Source organism: Alligator mississippiensis, chromosome 1, assembly GCF_030867095.1.
Source record: "Alligator mississippiensis isolate rAllMis1 chromosome 1, rAllMis1, whole genome shotgun sequence".
Lineage (NCBI taxonomy): Eukaryota > Metazoa > Chordata > Crocodylia > Alligatoridae > Alligator > Alligator mississippiensis.
Genome location: NC_081824.1, coordinates 101379745 through 101394220, shown reverse-complemented (window position 1 = coordinate 101394220; position 14476 = coordinate 101379745). Strand labels below are relative to the sequence as shown.

The 14476-nt window shown below is 41.6% G+C and overlaps 1 protein-coding gene across 3 annotated transcripts in view; it reads right to left on the bottom strand.

Moving 5' to 3' along the window:
• The window catches only part of LOC102565708 (dermatan-sulfate epimerase), a 342822-nt gene that overhangs the window by 39068 nt on the left and 289278 nt on the right, over positions 1 to 14476 (bottom strand). The gene's annotated exons all lie outside the window — the stretch shown is intronic.

The following is a 14476-nucleotide window of genomic DNA, read 5'->3' as shown; positions in this document are numbered from 1 at the left end:
CTCCCTACACATGGAAGAACAACTGAATTCATGCTGCTAAATCCATATTTAGATATCTGGATCCCAATATAACAAAGTAGTTAAGCACATTCAAAGTCAACTGAACTACTCACATGCTTAGATAAGTATCTTGTTGTATCCTCACAGAGTTAAGTATCTTCTTGGACTGCAGCCCTAAGCTAGTGGGAGCTGCTGGATATGCAGCACTTTTGAAATGCAGCCATTAATTCAGGCATCTAAATATGAATTTAGGAGCCTAACTCCAGACATTTTCAAAAAACTTGTGCCCAATTTGTATGTCTTCCTTTATGTGGGCCTATTCATTCTGATAACACTGTTTTCAGCATGGTAACTTTTTGAACACTAAGTAAGGGGAGGAGAACCTAGAATAGAAATAGAGTGTTTTTGATTACTACTCTAATGGACAGCACAGGTAAGTTTGTCTTTGTTGGTTGCAAAACAGCTGTGATAAGACACGCTGTGTCGGTTGAGATTTTTTTTCTAAATCCACTTTTATTATATCTCTTCTCTTTCTTTCTCTCTCTCTCACACACACGTGCACAAACACACATCTAGCCAATTACATGTAGGACTAATTATGTCAACCACCCATATAGAATGAAATCATGCAACAGAAAATTCTGAAAGGAAAAGGTTAAGAACCAACCAAACCAGTATATCATGTTTGAAACATGATGTGGGTTTTCCAACAGTTGTGAAGAATTGTGTTTTCATAATGAAAACCACAGTTCTTCAAAAGTCTTTTTAATCCTTTAAATCGGGGGGGGGGGGGGCACATGGCTATGAAACAAAAAACAAACTAAAAGATTTACTGCACAGTAAGGAAAAAAAATCTTGTTCTTCAACTAGGAAGAAGAATGAGAAATGCTTTTTATATGATTGTTCAGGGCAACAAATATCTTAGAAAAAAATGGTATAGGAGAAGCAATAAATACACATTTTGATAGATGTATTCTTGTATCCCCTTCTCTGGCTTGGAGTCATAAAAGTATTTAATTACATTTGCTTTAATTTAAGTATGCACTTAAGTGCTTCCCTGAATCAGGGCCTCTCAGTATGGATAACACAGAAATTACAATAGCTTTTCCCTTTGAAACATAAGTCCCTTTCTTTGTGCTCTACAATTTCATAAACATCAAACAATACAAGTAATTTACCAAACGCACCTCACATTTGAAATGAAAGATCTAATTTGCTCCCTCTCTACATTTGTCAATTATGGAACTGATACATAAATGTTCAGTGAGCCTTTATATTGGGTAGTAGATAGGCCTAGCCTTTCCTCCCTTTCCCCTGGAATAATCTGGCGAAGTGCTATGCTGGTAACAGGGAATACTCTGTCTTTTAGGTGGCAATTAATTGTTCCTACTGCATGAATAGACCCAGAGCTGACCCTAGTGGGGTGCAGGGCCCGGGGCAAATCCAGTGCTGTAGCATTGCCCCATGTGCCCCAGACGGCACACTGGAAGTAGTGGTGGGGGGAGTGGTGAGCGGCTGGATGTGAAGCCAGCAACGGCGTGCAGTGGTGGCGCAGAGTGGGGCTGGAAGGGGCTGTGGCCACTCTGCTTGTCTCCACAGGGCCCCCCCAAACCATGGGGCCTGGGGCAGTCACCCCGATTAACCCCCCCACTCCCCCCCCCACCAAGGGGCAGCTCTGAATAGACCCATCATGCAAGAGGTGGGAGATTCTGGACAAGCCCTGTTCACCATCCCTCTCAGCATCCATACTCTGATACTGAGCTAGATGGACCTATAATCTAACCCCACCATCTAGGATGTTAGCAATGAGGATGTGGCCACATCCCCTTCTACTGTGTGGAGTATTCACAGTGAAGAGAACTCATTGTGCATGTGCATTCAGACGTGCATGGACGTTTGGTTCCCTGGGGAAATCTAGTGGCAGTGTACCATGTGCTACTGCTAGTTGTCATTGGAGAACGCCTGTGCCACGTGCACTCTGGAGCATGGCAAGTTACCCCAGGTGGGGTAGGAGAGGTTGGGACCAGCACCAGTCTGGCCTCAGCAGCCTTTCCTGGGGTCCTGGGAGCCTCCTGGGGCTGCAGCAGCAGCAATTCTGTTGTGTGGAGCCTGACTGGCAGTGGAGTGCAGCTCTGGCTGGCCAGGCTCTGGCTTCAGGCGGTGCATACTGCCCCCGCATGTGCTACTCCGCTTTTTTTTTCTGTGTGTTTTTCTGAACCCAGGGGTCAAAAAACCCCTCCACGCTGCTCCCTTGCAGCGCAGAGAACAACTGAACATGTGGTATGTGGCACTACAAATGTGTCTGCACTGCCACATACCACACAGCCGTGCTTGTCTGGACACAGCCTATGTGATTTCAATCCTTTGATGTGATCCTAGATGCCCGTGAGCTTCAAGAACTCACTGGCATATCAGCATAGCTCCTGATGGAGTTTTTCCCCTTCTCCTTCCCACCACTTAGGGCCAATTCAGCAGCAGAGGAAAGCAAGGGTTGAGGATCACTGCTGCTGCCACTCATCTTCTCCTCCCCACTGCTGCTGAATTCAGAGGTGGGGGGAGGGGGGCAGGAGTGGTGGAGGGAGGGAGAGGAAGAGCAAACAGCAGTAGGCTCTGGAGCTGCCTGAAAGTAGGGACTCTAGGCAGACCAACTGGTGTGCTCATAGCGTTCCCAACACATGTGGAGCTCCCAGTATTAAATAACTGGGATACTATTGCACTATTTACAGTAAAAAAACCAACCCCTTACTCTTGCCTCAGATCCCAGTGTCACCATTTAGCATCTGCAGGCCAAGTTTTACCAGCAACTCAACATTTTTGAGAAAGAATTTTCTTTCCCTAATTAGTTGTAAATGATTACCTGACACAGTGTCAAACACAAAAAGAAGGCAACTATGCTACAAGCCATCCCAGGCAAGAAGAGATTCATATACCAAGTGTATTGAAAAAGTTGTCATATTCCTTTGGGTTAAATGGCCAGTTTTGGCTGGAATACCTCCTGAAAACTTAACACTGATGTTTTTCAGTCCACTTATTTATTCAGCTACTTGACAATGTAAGCAAAGAAACAAATACATTAATCATAAGAAAAAAAAACCCATTATGTTTGGGCAAAAAAACCCTGGACGATCCTTGGGTTTTTTTGTTTGTTTTTTGGGGGGGAGGTGGGGGAGGGTAGTGAAGGTGCTAAACTCTCCATGAATGAGAAGTGGATGTTGAACTGAAGACAAGATATATCATAAGATTGTTAGCACTAACTGACCAGAAAAATTGGTTATATGCAAATTGTGACATTATGAAATAAAGTTAGTTTGATGAACATCTTAGGGTAAAGAGGAGGAACAGCCACATGCTGGTTGTGGTCTGTGCTGTGGGAGACGACAGTCAGACAGGTTTTTTGGAGCTAATCAACAGGTAGCTTCATGTCCTTCCTGGGAAGAGCTGTTTAAGAAGAGCTCCATTAGTTAATGAAGAGAGGCTTTGTTTTCTTAATGGGTTGATAAACACTGAGTTAGGGGTGATAAACATTCCCTGCTAGGCTGCTTAGAAGAGTTGGGTGGGGGAGAAGTAGGGGGGAGAGAATAATTAGAGCGTTCTGCCCTGGCCTGGCCACGCCTCCCTCAGCTCAGCCCTGTGGAAACAAAGGAAGGGCAGCTCTAGTGCCCCCCCCCCCCCCCCCAGCTTCTAGCCTGAGCCCCTGCAGGCATGTGCCTGTATTTCTGGGATGTTTGTCCAGTTACAAAACTGATTTAGCCTAGCCAGGTTAGGTTAACCTGCAAAGACTGAATCAATTCAGCCTCAGGTTTTCTGAATGTCTGTCCCTAGCCCTTTACTCCAGCACCAGTCTCCACAAGATATGGATGGAGACCTGTGGGGCTCCCTGCTGATACAATTTCACTTCAGTTACAGTAGAATCTTTCAAAACACTGTGACCTGCTGGCTCCCTTTGACAAGTTTTTACAAAATAAATATCATTTTTGGAATATTCTGTAGCTTACTGGTGGATTTTGAAAAGATACTGGACTTCAATATATTTTGGTAGAAGTTTAGCTGGCTCAACTACTGCACCATAGAGGCAGAAATATCAAAAAGCAGATGTTACTGAAGATTGTACTGGCATCATCAACTCCAGTGAGACTCAACTCTGTCATGGATAGAGGCATATGGAATATATGCTGGATGAGCATACAGTTATGCAACTAATGTGAGAATTAGATAGAATTTAGTTCAGAATTCCACATTTGCAATTCTGAAAACCTATATGCAGCTTTTGCCTAACTATGGACATGCCAGAACTCCATAGGTTCCTTCCTGTTTGCCTGTAACTGTGTTTCTCAATCTTTTTAGAGCCTAGATACACCTCATTACACTATGGTACACTTATTACACCCCTTAAAAAATGCCAAGTCTTAGCTTTCACTTGAGCTTTTTTGGCTATGAAAAAATAAAAGAGTAATTTTTCAGAAAGAGCACAACAGGTCAGAATATTTTTTATACTGTGCATTCCTATTTGAAATCTCTGGGTTTAGCTTGTGAATTATGCATAGGTGTTTGTGGCTAAGAACAGATAGTAAAAAAACCTGAGGCTAGATTGATTCAGTCTTCGCAGGTTAGTCTAAGCTAGAAGATTAAACTGATAAGAAAATGAACAGATATTCACTTTTGATTCAGGAAATGCAGCCACATGCCTGCAGTGGCTCAAGCCAGAAGCTGGAGGGTACTGGAACATGACTCTCTGGCACATAGCCAGCATGGGCTGTGTGTTCACTTTCTCTTCCTGCCATTGGCGATACGTAGCTGGCTTGGTGATTGGTTGCTGCCCCCCTCCCCCCCCCACCCAGTCAGTGATCAGCTGCTGGGGGACTGCCCCAGTTGATGATCGACCACTGGGGGACACCCTCCCTCCATCAGCAATCTGCTGCCCCCCCAGACTCGGAAGGCACCAGTTGCCCATGCTTTCTGCTGCTCCCAAAGTCTCTAGGGTTTCCAGTCCATAATTACAGCAGCAGGACTCTGCAGGGTTGCTTATCACTTCCTGTTTCCAGATGCCTCTGGGATTTGTAGTCCACAGTCTCAGCCAGAACTAAGTAAACCAGCAGGGCAGGGTAGCTCTGTACTCAGAGGAAGGTGAGTTTAATCCCGCTTCCTGGCCCCAGACCCCAGCCAGGGTTTGCCGGGGCGGGTGGGGGTGGGCGGCGCTGGTGTAGTAAGCTAGCCAGTGAGGCCAGTGAGCCAGCCTTCACTGCTCTAGCTAGGGAGCAGAGGGGCAAGGCTAGCCCCACTCTCTGGAGCAGACAGCACAGATGCTGGTGGACTCTGGTTTAACTTAAACCAGGAAAGGGTCTGGGACAGACATTCCATAAACCAGTTTGAGCTCAATCAGTTAAGTCTGATACTACATTCAACCAGATTTATCTCAAACCGGTTTCAGCCATTTTGAAACAAGTTTGTGTGTGCTGAACTGATGTTCTGTTACAGGTTTAAACAGGTTACAGGTTTCAGCTCACTTCAACTGGTTTATGTGTAACTCCTGTCCCTAGCTGAGAGACCAGTGTCTGGCATCTGGCTGCACCCCTACCCCTGCCACTGCTTCAGTGAGAGGGGAGTGCCAGGTGGACCCTGGCTTGGGTCCATGCTGGTGGGAAAGGGAGCGGGGAATTAAAACCCCCTACCTGGCCAGTTCACTTCATGCTACTGCCCGGGCTGGTCACACCCCCTCCAGCACAGCTTCCCTGCAGCCAAGGGTGTGCTATAGTGCCCCCTGGCATTGCAGGCATGTGTCTGCATTTCTTTTGTCCAGAGAGAATGTGTGTTCACTTACAAATTGGTTCAATTGGTTCCAGTATGGGGTGCCAAGCACCAAAAAGATGCAGTGCTTCATTTACCAGTACCTAAGTCCTAGGTAGGATACATTTCCAAATATGCAATAGCACTGATAGTGCACTGTAGTGTTTGCCACTCTGTTCTGCTATGAGGAACAAATGGAAAATCCAAAGGCTAGTTCCAGACATTCGAAAAGCTCAAGGAGGAATTGATCTAAGTTACACGGTTTTCTGTAAGCAGCATAGTTTAGATCAGTAGCAAACAGAACGTGCATTCACCTTTTGAGTGAAGGGAGAATGGGTAGGGGAATAAATCTTAGACCAGGTTCCACCATTTTAAAATTAGCTGATATGTAACATATTCTCTGAAGGATGCAGTTTATGTTGTTGCTACCAAAATGAGCTCTTAGAAGTTAGGGTGACCATATGAGTGAATGAGAAATCCAGGACACTCCCCTCCATTTCCCTGCTTTCCCAAGTCAGCTGCAGGAAGAGGCAGGAGCATGGCAGCATGGTGCACTGGGCAGCAGTGGTGTCTGTCTGGCCAGCTCTGCCACTCTACACCACTCTAGCTCCCCACTGTACTGCACCCTGCACCTCTACATTTCCAGGATGCTCATTTTGAGTCTCACCAGCCAGTCAGGACCGACCTCCAAAATTCAGAACTGTCCTGGCTAAACCAGGAAGTCTGGTCACCCTAATTATAGTTCAAAGAGGATTCCTGATCAAGACTGTTAAAAATCCTGATCAAGACAGCTAAAAAGGATTTTTTTTCCATATTAATGGGAAAAAAAAAATCAAGTTTGGCAAGAAAGTCTGTCCTTTATAAAACAGTTCCTGAATTTCCTGAATATTATTTTACTTATTCTAGTCTTTCAATGGAAATAAAACCACAATTTCTTAAGGAATTATTTATAGTGAAACCTTGTGCTACTATATTTAATATAATCCTTTAGTCCTTTCTCAATCTCATCTTGAATTACACTGTGACTATACTTATCATGAAACAACTCAAACTGCTTAATATCTTTTTTGCTAGAGCAACAACGTCAAAGTATGAATTTTTGAAACAAGCACCTGCTGCCAATCAGATAAGAAAGTTCTGCAAGTTTTAATAAGAAGTGACCTAATACCAGTAACAGCTGATTTCTTATCACTGCCACAGGGCTAATGCAATAACATTGGGATAAACTGCACATTGTATCGTGTTCCATTAAACACGGATGCATAAATATCTTTTTTGCATCAGTGATGACAGCTGCCAAAAATGTAATTACTTTTCACAAGCAGTGGTAGGCTCAGTCAGAGGGAGTGAAGGAAATTTCCTGCTGAACTCATTTTTGGCATATTGCCCATGCTCTTCAAAAAATTAAACCAATGATTTTGTACATACAGCTTGTAGTTAATGTTCATTGACAATATTGGAAATAACATTGGTAGACCTCCATTTATTGACTGAAGAATAGGCTGCCATTGTAGGGAGCCCACATTATTGTCCAACTAGTCAAATGATTTTAGTGTTAGCTTAAATATTTCAAGAATACAGATTTAAATGTGGAAGAGCAGTTAGGCCACCTAATGTAAGTTCAATGGCACTCAATAATACAGGTGAGGAAAATTTTATAGGTCTACATTCTACATATGGGAATACAGCTATCATTGATTTATGCACATGCATACATCTGATAGAAAAAGTAAGCAGAGGGGCATAGAGTAAACCTAAGAAAAGTATCACATTATCTTAATACTTACAAATTATAGTAAAAATATTATCTGGATTCTTAGGAGATTCACAGTTGAAACAAAACTAAAAACAATATTTTCTGTCCCTTTCTAAAGTTCAAGAAGGAACACTGAAGCAGGCAATTCAGATGCCCAAAATTAATGTGTCACCAGTGCTCTTTTCCAGTTTCCACCATTCAAAATCTAATTTTGATTCATTGCTATGAGTGAGAATAACATTCTGGGAAGGCTGCAAAACCAGCACTCTCTAGTTAACTCTCCCCCCCACAAAAAAGACCATCTAGCATCAATAACCAACTAATTCACTTATTTTACTGTAGAGTCCACTGGAAAGGAAATATGTTATGCAGCAGTATATAAAATGCTACCAACATTAAAAAAAAAAAAAAAGAAAACTCTCAGGATTAGGGAGGGTGGGATAGACACAACAGTCCTAATATACTTCAATACACATTCTTGGTACTGAAATATATGTTTATTTCTGAAAATTCTGAATAAAACCAAAAAGACTTCAAAAAAATAACAAACCCAGTCTTTTAATGAACATTTCTCTGGGTCCTATAAGAGTTTACTATAAGGAGACTACTGGAATCTGTACTAATATACACAGGGTACACACGCACTATTTTGAAACAGAAAATCAAATACAGGTAAAGAAGTTTCATAGGCATTAATATTCTACGATTAGCAATCTACCAAAAACATGAGATCAGTATAAACTTGTCATATATATGTAAGCATTATGAACTTGGTTTTTAATTTATCTAAATAAATCTCAACTACAGTTAATGAAAAATGAAAAAAAAGTCTTTGTCGCTATTTACAGCCCAGTAAGACTTACACAAAGGTATCAAAGACAAACTTTTCCAACAATAAATAAAAATAGACAATCTAATTTCACAAGCTAATGAAACTAATATTTAGTTGTGCCTTTAAACATGTAGAGTGTACATGTACATGTGTAAAGTAATTTACAGCACCGGAGGAATATGGCCCTATATTAACTGAAATAAGGGTATGAATGACACAATACAATGTTGTACATCCAGTGCCCCATTCAGAGTAACCCCCGGGTAGCAGAAACAGCAGAGCTGCTTTAATGTGGCAATCTGTTTAGATTTATATACACAGCTTCTCAGTAGGGTTAATTAGTCTAGGCAAAGCACCATACTCATGCAATCTAAAATGTTTCAAGTTCCTAAACTACCCTGCATCTCTACAGGGCACTGCATTACATTGTGTAGACTCAGAGGTGTCGTTATATACAGCTGCAGCATGCTACAGTAAAGTTATTTCATTGGTTTATGTTTGGTATTTTTAATATGCCCAGCCTAACACTACATGAACTTCTTGCATTTTTCCATTTATAATTCATCTCTTTTACTACTGTTTCTAAAAATCAGTATGCACTATATATATAAAAAATGTAAACTGAATTTTTCTCAATTTGAAAAGAAAAATGAGTTTTAAGTTATATACATTTCCAAACCACATTCTAAAATGATTTTCTTTCTCTTCCTTTAACATTTACTTAGCAGTCAATGGTTCCTTAGTAATCATCTGTGCTAACAGTAATATACTTATGTGCTTTCAGACCCCTTTATCCCATATGCCAGTTCCACAGAGTGAATAAGAAAGTCATCTTCATATACAGATTCTCTCCTAAAGGCATCCATTCCCAGCTAGTGCAGACTTGTCTGTTTAAACATTTGCATTCATTGAATGACTCTTCAGTCATTTTTTTACCATTAAAAAATGTAAAAATATACACCCACAGAGAAAAATCCCCTTTAGAGCTTTAGTATTTTCTACTTCTCCCTGAACTTAAGTCATTTTAAAAGGCATGTGAGGAGTGCAACCTACAAAATATTTTTATTCATAAGTTTTATCTGTAAAGTTTATCTGTAAAAAGTTTACACATACGCTAATACTATTATTAAAAGAAAAAAGTCCTTCACTTAACATGGGCCCAAAACACTCCTGCACCTTGCTTATGCCAACAGTCCTAATTCTCCAAACATTTATACACCTATTATTATAATTAAACAGAAGTAATGACAAGAAGCCCAAGTTATCAACAAGATTCCAATTGTTCAAGACACTCTACAAACACAGAGACAGCCTCAGCTCCAAAGAGTTTACAGTCAAAGTACCACCATAACTTTATACCCATGAACATACGTATAGGGCTCAGTGGGATGACTTGCATGCAAAAATAATTGCAGGATCAAGGCCAAGGCTGCAATTCTGTTTGAAGAAGTAGTAGGGTGTAGCCTAAAAATTAAACTGCACCTTGAGGAAGTACCAGGCAGCATGCAGCAGAGAGCACTTGAGGTTACCAAGCAAATGAGGAATGAATAGATCAGCCTTGGGGATAAGTAACGTGACTAGAAGAGGAAAAGCTGCAAAACTCTCAAAACATAGGGGACATAAAAACAGAAACAGGGGGATGATAAAGACAAAACAAGGTTAGTCCACTCGCACTAAAACACAATTACTCCCAGCGCTTGGTACAGTCTAATTTGAAGTATCCCATGTAACTGGCCTATCCTCGCCTCCACTGAAAAATTATTCCACACCCTAATACAGATCAGTATCAGATAACTTCAACATACAGCCTAACTTTTCTTCTCTTACTTTCATTAAATGATTTCTACTTATACTTCCCTTCACAGCTAATATTTCCACACTGGCCTTGCAATGTATCTATAAGCACTATATACTACGTCCTCTGCAACTGGTGCTTAGCCGTGCTATCTGCAATTAGCTGTTTAATCTCTCTCTGATTTATCTCTCTCTCAAAATGCATATAATGGAGCAAAAGAAAGAATATCCCTTCTGCATGTGTGCATATCTATCTATCTAGATTTAAATACAGAAGGAGTACTCCCTCTCTTCCTCTGTGATATGTAGTCTCTATGTACGTAGCCCAAAATTGCACTGGGATTGCTTGCTGTCATGTCACAATGTAAAATAATTTGCTGTTTGTTATTATTCCAAAGTATATTTCAACATTTCTGTTCTCCAAGTTTCTATCTGTATTTTGGATTATTTTCTCCCCAGATGTAGCTATTTTTTTTCAATCAAAATCGTATTTTATTTATGTCCAAGTTTCTAGTCTCTTAGGGCTCTTTCTATATTATTCCTCTGCCCTCAATGCTGTTAAACATTCACTTTATATGTGGAAAGAAAGTGCTACTTGTATTTTCACAGAAAAAGCAAAAAATGTAGACACAGGTAGGTGACACGAGTCACTTTTGATTCCAATTAGTATTTCTTATTCAAATTCAGCAATGTTATGTTTTAGGACATGGTCTTGCATGGTGAGTGCCTGGTTTTCAAGGCAAGATTGGGCCTTAAATCTAAGTATCATCCAAATCACCTGTGATTTTAGCTAAAATGTGATGTGCCATAATTATAAAGGTCAGATTCTACACAGAGTGACATAATGTCTAAGCTGAATTTAGACAGTTGAAAAAATACTTCAACAGCTGTATTCAGTTATTTGATTAGAAATCTGGCAAAAAAAATTAATCAAACATTCAATACATTCACTAGCCGTAGAACCATTTTAAGAATGAAGCAAGGACCACAGGAGCATTGAAGGGAGCCTAGTTTAAATATTTTTAATGAGACTTCTATATCTGGTGCTGAACTACAATGCCTGTAGTTAGAGGTGTAAGAAAAGACCAAGGTCTTTATAATCCCTTTTTTGCTATAAATAAGACTACCACTGCTTTCTACTGTACACTTCTATGAGTTGTGGGAAAGCAAAAAAAAAAAACAGTGAAAGAACTTCATTCCACTTATAATAGCCCAGTTGTGCTCGGGGAGTTGATATCAGACTAACCCACCAGAAAAGCAAAGGGACAGGAGGTATCAGTGCCTGGATTCAGAGAGTAGATTCTGAGTACTTTATGCAATTTCAAATGTCATAGCAAAAGTTAAACCATATCTCCTTATGCCAGGTCAATGCTGAAAGGCTTTGCCAGTATTCTAGGCCAATTAAATGCTTTCAGTGAGGACACAGTTTATACTGGCAAAAATGTACTTTGGCCAGCAGAGATCATGCTCCCTTCATCCCTTGCCCTCCTCCCCCAAGCAAAATTAATTAAATGAGAAAAAACAGTTTTATCACTATAAATATCACTAGGGCCTCTTTCGATCACAGCTATGCTGGCTACAAATCCCACTTTATCACACCCTGATGGTGACAACTAGGGCAGCAAAAGATAAACCCAGCATTAGAAAGGACAAGAGGACATGCTTTGTAATATAGTATATATTATGATTAAGGAAGCATGGTCCCACTGCAGATTATTACTATTGACTTTGGAGTATTTATTTATTCCTGCATTACAGTTCTAGCTCTGCTTTTGGTGAGACATTAAAAAGTATTTTCCAACCGTACAGAATCTGGGTTTGTTTTTTAAACACTAGTTAAAAAATCAAGGGTTAAGCCTAGTTTTAAAAAGCAGTTAAAATATAGAGCACAAATTATCATGTGTAAAGGAGGATAAGAAAAAATGCAGTCAAGAAGTAAGTTGTTGATATGGCTCTGAGTATGATGTAGACTGGAATTTTTTTTAAAGGGAATGATAGCAAAGGTCTTCAATTGGTATCCTCCTTGTAGACTTTGTTATACTATCTAGCCAAAACAAATGAAAGTCTGGGGAAGGTGTTTGTTCTTTTGAGGTGTCTTAAAAGAAGGATCTATCACCAGCAAAAGATGCCAGAATGACAGCATCTGGAACTAACTTTTCTTTTTACTCTGTTGCAGATTTTATTTCTTTGCTCAGGATGGCGTTCAGTAGCATGTTGGCAGGCAAGAGGTTTAGCTCCTGGTGTAATCCAGAACTGCCAGAACTCTAGAGCTTCCAGGACTCTAGAACTGCCAAGACTCTAGAGATGTTCCCTTCCCTGCTCTTACAAGCTAGAGACTATAGTTTCCAGCTTCCAGGAACCAAATGCCCCCCTGCCTTCATCTCTTTGGTCCTGGACACCCCCAAGAGCCTCACAATCCCCTTACATCCCCCACCCACTTTACCTAGGATGACAAAAGAGCTCACTATGCCTCTGGTCTGCGGTCAGGCAGAAGGCAGGGCAGGGTGGCATCTAATTCCTTCAGAAATACATCAACTTTTACAGGCAACAGCCTACTTTGTCAGATGCTATAAGCGGACTTGCAGAGACAGGGGTTCTAAATAGAAAGGAACAAAGTAGGCTACAGTTTAGCCAAGGGTACTAAATATAAATGAATAAAGAAATTATTTTTATTTAATACCCCTGATCTCTCCAAAACCATTCATAGCATCTGACGAAGTACACCGCTTCCCAGAAAAAAGATGAAGCATTTCTGAACAAGTTAGTTTCTAAGGTGCCACCCTACCCTGCTGTCTTCCTGTCAGTTTAGTACAGTATATTCTGCAAGAGTAAATGTAACTTGCAGTCACAAGGGCAGGGGAGGGGGAGGATGTCTAATAACTGTGATCCTCAAGCATTTAAACTGTTTTAATAAAAGTGGCAAAGAGGTTAAGTTAGGCAAATCATTCTCTATGTCTGCCTCCGTTTTCCTAGATGCTAAGTAAGTATGGACTGCTTACCTTTCACAAAGGCATGTTCTGATGCTTACTTCAATAGTGTTTGCAAAAGGCTTGGAAGTTGTTGGACTAGTGCTGCCATAGAACAGCAAAATGCTCTTGTACAGCAATACAGAATTTTAAGGCTTTTTGTAGCACAAAAAGTGAGACTTATTTTTATCTCTAGGTAGTTGCTTCCCCACAGACATTTCTCTAATTGGTCCAATCTTGTGAGGTGCTGAATGTCTCCTGAGTCTGCTGAGCTCCCATTGACTGGTCGGTGGGGGGGGGGCAGCATCTTTTTTGGAAGGTGTGCCACCAATTAGCCCTGCACCCTCCCCTACTGCTAGTCCAATCCCTTTCCTCTGCCTGATCTGCTGCTCTGCTTTATGCTCCACACTCCTCTCCCTGCCTGATTTCCAGCTTTGCCTTCTGTTTCCTGCCTTCTGCTCCCTGCCTGATTCCTTCCCAATTTGCTGCTGTGCTGTCATGCCCTCCCTGATTTGCCATGTGCCACACACAGAGGCTGCCTGTGCCACTTACAGCACTTGTGCCCCACGTCGGCCACTCCTAAACCAAACCATGGGCATCTTTCCCCATCACAACAAAGTTGGATTTGCCTACTGAATTGAACAAGTAAAGTTAATTTTTAATAGCTTTACAAACCCTACAGGCGTTTGTCATTAAATCATACAATCACAGAATCATAACACATGAGGGTTGGAAGGGACCTCAGGAGATCATCTAATCCAACCCGCTGCTCAAAGCAGGGCTAGATCATCTCAAGGCTTTATCTAGCTGGGTCTTAAAAACATCCAAGGATGGAGATGCCATTGCCTCTCTGGGCAACCAGTCCCAGTGTTTTACTACCTTCCTAGTGAGAAAGTTTTCCCTAACATCTAACCTAAACTCTCCTTGCTGCAAGTTGAGTATGTATGACGCGACACATAACACCAAACGATAGGCTTGCCAGTCTGACAATTCGTATGATAGCATTTTAATATTTTAAAATAATGCATCTCTTTATACGGCGATCCCTTTACCCAGGGACACCACTTACGGGTCACTGTCCCCACGTAGGAAGCAGCTGTGTGTGCCAAGACCTTTGGCAGCAGAATCGCTGCCCACACAGGCGGGGACCACTCAGGGGACTGCTCAGGTTGAAGAAGAAGGGGAAACAAGCCAGGGGGCTGGAATGTTTGCCTGGCTGGGGATGGCTAATTCCCAGCACCGCAGGAATCCGAGTGGCACCGGGGCTTGAATTCCCGGCAGCCTACAGGCGGGAACAGCTGGACCGGCTCACTCCATAACAAAGCACCGCCTGCTTCTGAAGAG